This window comes from Cryptomeria japonica, chromosome 3, assembly GCF_030272615.1.
Source record: "Cryptomeria japonica chromosome 3, Sugi_1.0, whole genome shotgun sequence".
In the NCBI taxonomy this organism is placed as follows: domain Eukaryota; kingdom Viridiplantae; phylum Streptophyta; class Pinopsida; order Cupressales; family Cupressaceae; genus Cryptomeria; species Cryptomeria japonica.
Genome location: NC_081407.1, coordinates 618,078,942 through 618,087,881, shown reverse-complemented (window position 1 = coordinate 618,087,881; position 8,940 = coordinate 618,078,942).

Sequence of the window (8,940 nt, the reverse complement as noted above, 5' to 3'; positions counted from 1 at the left end):
ACCATCGGAAATAGCTGCACCAACACCACTTATCAAATCTTCATCTGTCAACGTCTAAAAATCAAGAAAACTCAAACATCAAGAACTGTCACAAAGAAAGATAACTTGCAGAGCACAAAATCATGAACCATATGAAATGAAGATACACAAGACCACTCCAAACTGACTCTTAAAGACTCAACACAAGATTTGATCTCACCGGAATATACCAAAGGAAATATTGAACTCTGCAAAGCACTTATCAGAAAAACAAACTGCAAAACCGGATCATATGATATGATCAATTAAGCTTCCCAAATCACCAAAATCAATATAGAAGAATATAGTGATACTATAAATACTCCATACACCAAACCATAATCACAATAAACCAATCTACAATCACCGGAGCAGGAATATGTTGACATCAATGACAACAACATATCTTAGCAGCAACAATGTCTAAAAAACTCCCCCTTTGGCATTGATGGCAACATATGAATGTGAAAAACAATCAATGCAAAGAAAGAAAATAACTCCAACAAACTCCCCCTAAGATCACACATAGAAAATAATTTTTCACATGCTTCTCTCCCCCTTTGATAACAATGCCAAAGATCTCAAAACCGAAAACCAAACTCTCTCCTTTAGAATATAAAACATGAATCTCTCCCCGTTAAAAACATATAACCATAAAACTCCACCAGAGGAGCAACACCAACTCATCAATCTGAATAAATAAATAAGATTGTGAAGTCCACCAGATTGATGTAACTCAATGCATCTAGTTCTCATCAAGAGGGGTGGATACCCCTAACTTGTCTCTCAAATAGACAAATGTATCTGCAAGAAAAGACTTAGTGAAAATATCAACAATCTATTCCTTTGTAGACACATATTCCAGCTTCACTTCCTCTTCCCTAACTTTTTCTCTCAAGTAATGATATTTGATTGACACATGTTTAGTTTTTGAATGTTGCACCAGATTCTTTGACATGTTAATAGCACTGGAATTATCACAATATATGACAGTAGGCTCATCATAGATAACTCTTATATCCTTCAAAATTTACTTCATCTAAACCACCCGAGTGTAGCTACCAACATCAACAATGTACTCAACTTCAACAATAGATAAGGATACTGAATCTTCTTTCTTACTAGCCCATGAAACTAGTTTCTTACAAAAAGAATGCACCACCAGAGGTACTCTTCCAGTCATAAATATCACCAACCCAATCAACATCAGTGTAAGCACATAACATGAAATCATCATTCCTCAAATACCACAAACCATAATCCATAGTTCCCTTCAAGTATCTAAATATCCTCTTTACAAAATTGACATGACTCTGTTTTGGATCAACTTGATATCTAGCAACCATGCGCACAACATGCATAATGTACAACCTAGTTTGAGTAAGATATAGTAGTCCACCAACCATAGATCTATACAAACTCTGATTAGCTTTCAAAGATTCATCATTCTTAGACAATTTGTAGTCAGTCACCATAGAAGTTCCAACCAGTTTGGAGTCATCTAATCCAAGCTTCTTCAACAATTCCTTCACATATCTAGTTTGAGATAGTTTGTGAAATTTGCAAACCTAAGAAAAATTTCATCTCTCTTATCATAGAAATATCAAATTCTTTCTACATATCACTGACAAACTTAATGCTCAAGTTATCATCTCCTCCGAAGATAATATCATTAACAACTTCAACAATCAAAATGTTATTATTCTCAATCTTAAAATATATATTACTATCAATAGTCCCTTTATTAAATCCCAATTTCATCAAGTACTTATCCAATCTAGCATACCAGGCTCTAGGGGCTTGTTTCAATCCATAAAGAGTTTTCTTCAGTTTACATACCATGTCCCCATCATCTAATAATGGAAATCCATCAGGTTGCTCATTATAGACTTCTTCCTCAAGATCACCATTTAGAAATGCTGACTTGACATCCATCTGATATACCTTGAAATATTTATAGGCAACATATGCAAGTAACGGGCTAACAACTTCAAGTCTAGCTACTGGAGAAAAAGTCTCCTCATAATCAATCCTTTCTTTCTATGAATATCCTTTGCATGCCAATCTTTCTTTATTTGTGACAACTTCACTAGCTTCATTCAATTTATTCCTGAATACCCATTTAGTACCAATCACATTCTTATCTTTAGGTCTAGGCACAAGCTCCCATGTGTTATTCTTTTCAATTTGGTCTAATTCTTCTTCCATATCTCTCATCCAATTTTCATCTTTGCAAGCCTCAACAATATATTTAGGTTCAATTTTAGAGATCCAACATACCTCTTCAATAGCTATCCTTCTTTTAGTCATCACACCTTTTATTTTTATCACCAATAATCTGATTTTTTGAATGATTCAATCTTACATACCTCATAGTCTTTTGACTATTCTGATTCTCAGGTTCCTGCACCTCTCCACCGACATCATCAATATTTGGATTAAATGTTTCTATCGAATCATTCTAGTTTAATTATTCAGTCTGAATAAGATTCAGAACAATATGTTGATCATCATCATATCCACAAGCTCTGATTCTTTTCCAAGGTTCTCATCCACCTTCACATTTTCACTTTCCACTATCTTTCTTAGTCTCTTATTGTAGCACCAATAGGCTTTTCTCTATGTTGAATATCCCAAGATAATTCCTTCATCACTTCTTGCATCAAAATTTCCTATGTCATGATCTCTCTTGATATAACATTTGCTACCAAATATTTTGAAATATCTCATAGTAGGAACATGACCAAACCATAGCTCATAAGGACTCTTACCAGTATCACCTTTAATATGAACTTAGTTGATTGTGTAAATAAAAGTGCTAATAGTTTCTCTCCAATAGATCTTCAGAACATTCCCTTCAATTAGCATAGTCCTTTCAACATCCAAAACAATCTCATTCTTCCTTTCAACAACTCCATTATACTAAGAGGTTCTAGGAGCAGATAGTTGTCTTCTAATCCCATGCTTCTCACATAATGAATCAAACTCACTAGAACAAAGTTCACCTCCTTTGTCAGATCTCAAACATTTCACCTTCAATCCTGACTCAGTCTCAACCTTTTCTTTGAATATCTTGAATTTGTCTAATGCTTCATATTTTTCCTTCAAAAAGACAACCCACATCATCCTAGAATAATCATCAATTAGCAACATAAAATACCTATCTCCCTACACACTTCTAACATTTTTAGGTCCATATAGGTTAGTATGCACAAGATCTAGCAATCCATTAGATGTATACTATTTTCTCTTGAAAGAAATTCTTGTTTGCTTACCCAATTGACATTCCTTACATACTAGATTAGCAGGCTTAACAATCTTAGGCAGATCTCTAACATCTTGTGTAGAACTAATCTTAATCATTGAATAAAAATTAACATGACACATTCTCCTATGCCACAACCAAGTTTCATCAATCTGAGAAATCAAGCAACTTTTCTCACCTGCATTCAAATGGAAAATATTACATTCAATCTTAGTTCCAGATGTAATCTCTATACTAGAGGCATTTAGGATCTTGCATTTACCATTCTTGAATTGTAAATCATAACCTTTTTCAACCATCTATCCAACATCAAAATATTATGCTTCAAACCTTCAACATACAGAACATAATCAATATTATGCTTACCATCAAAGGGAATAGAACCTCTACCACAGATCACACAAGCTTTGTCATCTCCAAATCTCACTATTACACCATTATACCTTTCCATACTCACAAAATTTCTTTTATCATCAATCATATGATGTGAAAAATTGTTGTCAATCAACCATTCATCTTTTTCTTCAACTTTAGCAACCAAAGCTTTCTCCTCAATAGTGTAGCTAGTGGAATCAACACGTACTGGTCCATCTTCTTTAATGACAAGAAACACAACTTCATCTCCTTCTAATTCTTCATTTGCAACACCTTCATCAAAAGTATAATAGCAGTTGTTCTGATCTTTATACTTCCAGTTAGACTCGTAAGGCTTATCATACTTCTCATGCTTCTCATATCTATCATTTCTATCAGGCTTATCAAATTTATCATGCATATCACACTTAGCCATTCTCTTCGGGAACCTAGAAGAAAAATGTCCTACCTTATTACAAGAAAAACATTTCAAAGGAAATTTTCCATCATACTTATAGGATCCTTTAGGAAATCTTTAGGCAATCAATGTTTCAAGCTCATCCAATTCTCTTTCTTGATCTTCCATCTCTCTCCTTTCTCTTTCATATATGGATATTTTTCATTCTTTAGGATCATACTTCTTTTCGGATACAGATGCTCTAAATGTTGTCTCAGACTTTCCATGTGAGTCACCAAATTTTCTTAGCTCAAATGCAACAATCTTTCCAACCAACATATCTCTTGTTACTGTAGTCACACTCTGGATCTCATCAATAGTAGATACCTTATGTTTATAAGTAGGAGGCAAAGATCTTAGCACCTTAGCAACAATTTCATCTTCTTCAAGGGTTCCACTGGCACATTTGATACCTAGGACTAGATCATTCATGTTAGCCATAAAGGTGTTTATATTCTCATCTTCAACATCTCATATTTTCCTTTCAAACTTTGCAACTTAGCAACTTTCACTTGTTTATATCCTTCATACAGGGTTTCAATATTCTCCCAGATCTCATGTGCAGTCTGAAGTCCCATTACATTTCTCATCTTTGAATCAGTCAAGGCACTCAACAATGCTTCCTTCACTGTAATGTTGTGTTTAGCTTCCTTGATCTCATTAATAGTAACCGGTCCATTCAGAGGAGCAGAATAGGCACTCTTTGTAATCTTCTAGCAATCTTCTTCAAGACATCTCAAGTGCACTTATATATGGTTCTTCCATATAGCATAGTTGCTTCCATAAAATCTCAGACTCTCCCTCCTAAAGTTAACACCTCCTGTTCCAGTTGCCATCTTGAATCTCCTCAAGCACTTAAGCTTCTTTCAAAGGATCTAGCTCTGATACCAATTGTTGGCAACAAAAATGAAGGAAAACTGAGAGGGGGGGGAATCAGTTTTCACCAAAATCAAAAAACTTAACCACAAAAAGAGATCTGATAAACTGCAACAATAATAAAGATAATCAAGATGATAACACAACACACAACACTGAGATTTTGATGTGGAAAACCCAGTTAAGGGAAAAACCATGATGGGAACCTACCCACAATAAGATGATACTCTACAGTAGTATGTGTAAATATTACAATGGGGAATGCACATGCATTCAGGCACACTGCCTAGAGCTCACTACGCAAAAGATAATGACCCAGAAGGCTACAACCCTCAAGGAAGTCTCACTGGCTTACATTAAGATTCAAACTACAATCCAGAAGGAATGAACTACAATAATAGCATCTCCAAATGCCTGCTGACAGATTTGGTTAAGCACAATTGTCTTCTCTACAACACCAATCTCTACTCAATCACAATGCGGAAGGATGTGTAGACACTCAAATCAATTATTTTAATTAATTTAACTCTTCCACATAATTAATTAATTTAATTATTTTAATCCTTATCCTTCTCAATATTAATTAAATTTAATCTAATTAATATTGTCACTCTAGTCTAATGATTGATTTATTTAATAAATCAATTTCCCTTTCTTCTTCAAAGGCACTCAAAATTAATTCTTCTTAATCCTCCCTTTTAATTAATTAATCTAGGTGATTCCTACAAATCATCTTTTTCTAATTCATCATTAGTCTAATTAATTCTTCTAGAAACTCTCTTAATCTTAATTAGTATTATTCCTCAATTTTTAATTGCCTCCATGTAAAAACCCACTCCACTTAACCCAAAATTTCATTTGATTTTTTTCTTTTTTTTTTCGATATAAAAATATTGATTTCTTATTCTTACTTATTCTTAATTGTGTTTGATTCAATCACATACTAAGGTACATCTATCCAAATGGGACAGACATCCATCCAACTGGAATGGGCATCTAACCATATGGGTTAGGCATCTAACCATATGGGTTAGGAATCTATCCATACGGGACTAGGCATCTAACCATATGAGTTAGGCATCTAATCATATGAAGCAGGGATCTGTCCATACAGGACAAGAGGTTTCATCTATCTAATTCAGGATAGGCATCTACCCAAACAGGGTGGGCATCTATTCATAAGAATAGGATATGCTCTGGCCAGGGACTTTAGACTCACTGGGACCATCCAAATCCTAAGCCACTCTCTAAAGACTACACTCCCCTACTAGGAGTGTACCGAGGTCACCGTCCATAGGAGTATAAAATTAATTACATAAACAAGCTTGAGTCCTACCTCAGAATTTGGCCTAAGGCCTCGAGAAATCAAGCGAATCCATACATGATTCCTTCTGAGTATGCATTGAATTAATTTTAACCTTTCAATTAGTATTTGCACCTTTTGATTAAAATACCAAGGAGTTTCGAGAACCAACTACTCACCCAAAACCAAATCCTAATCCCCATCCCCGAATGCCTAAGTACAAGGGACAACTCCATCCCTAGACTGCCTACATACCCATTTCGGCACGGGATCAAGGCGTAAAGTATATAGTTCTAGTTTCTAACTATGGTTTAATATAAATTATTCGGTAGGTACGCAACCCTTTCTAGGGTCAATGTCCGAGACAGTTTCTCTGCGGTTGCTACCCACGATGGTAGCTCTATAGCAAAAAGACTCAAGGTGGCCTTCCGCTTGTGGCCTAAAATAACTAAGTCCTATTTCCTATTAAAAATGTCACCCTTAAACTGTTATCATCCTCTAAAAATCATCAAGATACATAAATTCCAAATCATCACACACCACCAATCCCTAATGGGGTTTTCAAAGGTTTAACTAAGAGGATGTAAATTTATTTTAAAATTAAATCTTTTTAGATTATTGATCCAAGGGGGATTACCCGCCCCTTGGATTTTTTAAAACTTCCATATGACCCTTATTTCTCCTCAGCGATTTATAGGGATGATGCCACAAACACCGTTGTTGCAGCTTTATTAGGCATTAAGTGCAGTAGTTCAACACGACGAAATTACCGGTAAGCAAGACCTAGAGGCACCATAGATATCGAATGTTGCTAAGATTTTTGGTTTCAACTCCTCTTGTATAGTTTTCTAACTAGAAATTTATCTTTGAATTTAAGTAAAGCAATATATTATTATAGTTGTAAGAATGAGACTATTATATGCAAGGAACTATTTCTTGAAAATAAAGGTTAATGTATTAATTCTACATAATTGAAAGAAACATAAACAGATCATCTACTTTGGAGTAGTATTATCTTGAAAGAAACTATGATAATAATTAAAATTCTGAAATTTGAACTAATTTACATGAAAGTATTAATTGCTTGGAACTATTCAATATTTGTAAAAGATAACTTATGAAAATGATTTTGAATTACTTGAAAGATACTATTTTCTTGAAAAAAACAATTAAACTCTTAAAAATGGATCCTATTACTTGAAGGGCATTAAATTGCTTGAAAGAAAAACTAAATTATTAAATAAGAAAACTTGAAAATGAATTTAATACTTATATGTTTGAAAGGGAAAAAAACTGATTAATAATAAACTTGAGAATAGCCACATTATTTATAAACCAACTAATTCTTCCATTTGAAGTAACCTAACTTATAATTTAAATCATAATACTTGAAAGGTACTAAATTGTAGTATCATTTGGAAAATAGTATTCACAGAGACAGATTTTTGGAATAAATAAATAACAGAACAATAATGAGAAGAATTCATACTTGATATACTATTTCTCATAGTGAGATTCCTAAATACAAATGATTATATGCATAGAAAGGAAAAAAATGACTTATAGAGATAGAAAAAAAATTGAGTTTTCAAAAAAATAAATAGAGATGTTGAAAAGCATGATTTATCTTCTTCTTTTTGTTTGATTCAAGATCTTCTCTAGATTTAAAAAAAATACAGAAAAGCAGAATCTGATTTCTTTCTTTTAAATAGATTAAATAAATAGATTAATAAATAAAAGAGAAATCTGCATTTGTATTTTAAAAAGAAAAGAATTTTTTTTTTATCAATGCATTTCTTTAATGAAAAATAGATTTCCTTTCTATCTAACAATTAAGAAATGATTTCTTACAGAAAGCTATATTCAACTAAAGAATCTCAGAGGAGATATTTCCTTTGAAAATATAAAAATTTATATAAAGGAATATCAAATACAAAAAGAGAGGGAACCTGGAGAAGCCTTTTGATGTTGAATCCTCTCCAAATCTTCAAGCCTAGCCTTCTTTGATCCTTCCTTGCAAGCTTGAAAAAATTCTTCAAAACAAACTTAACTATTCTCCAAAATTGAAAAATATGAATACTAAAAACAAACTATTTGAGAAAACTTTCTTCAAAGAATAACCAACTCTCTCTTTTGAATACTTGCATACAATATATAGGAAAAATCCCTTAATTCCACTATCTAGAGAAATTAGTTAAGAATGAGATTCTTTTCCAATATTGGACCCATGCAAAATTGATTAATATCCTAGTGGGGGAGTTACATGCAAGGTATTGAAGATTCCTCTAGAAGCTTATAATTCCTCCTACAACATGTGCCATAATTGGGAATGGGAAAATAAAAATAAAAATAAATAATGCCTTTTGAATTATATTCTCCAAGTGTGTATGGGGGTCCATTATTTATTCTTTAATAATATTTATCCAATCATTTTCAATAGCTTAACCAAAAAAATAATAATAAAATTGTATCAAATCAAAAAGTGATAAAGGAGGGTTGTGACATCCTCCCCCCTCAATTTGTGCATCGTCCCGATGCACTTATTGATTTAGGAGCTACTGATTCTTTTATATCTCCATTGGTTGTGGAGCGTTGCGGGCTAGTGGCAATTAGGCAAGAGGTCAGTTGGGAAGTGGAATTAGCTTCAGGGGCTAGAGTGTCAATGGA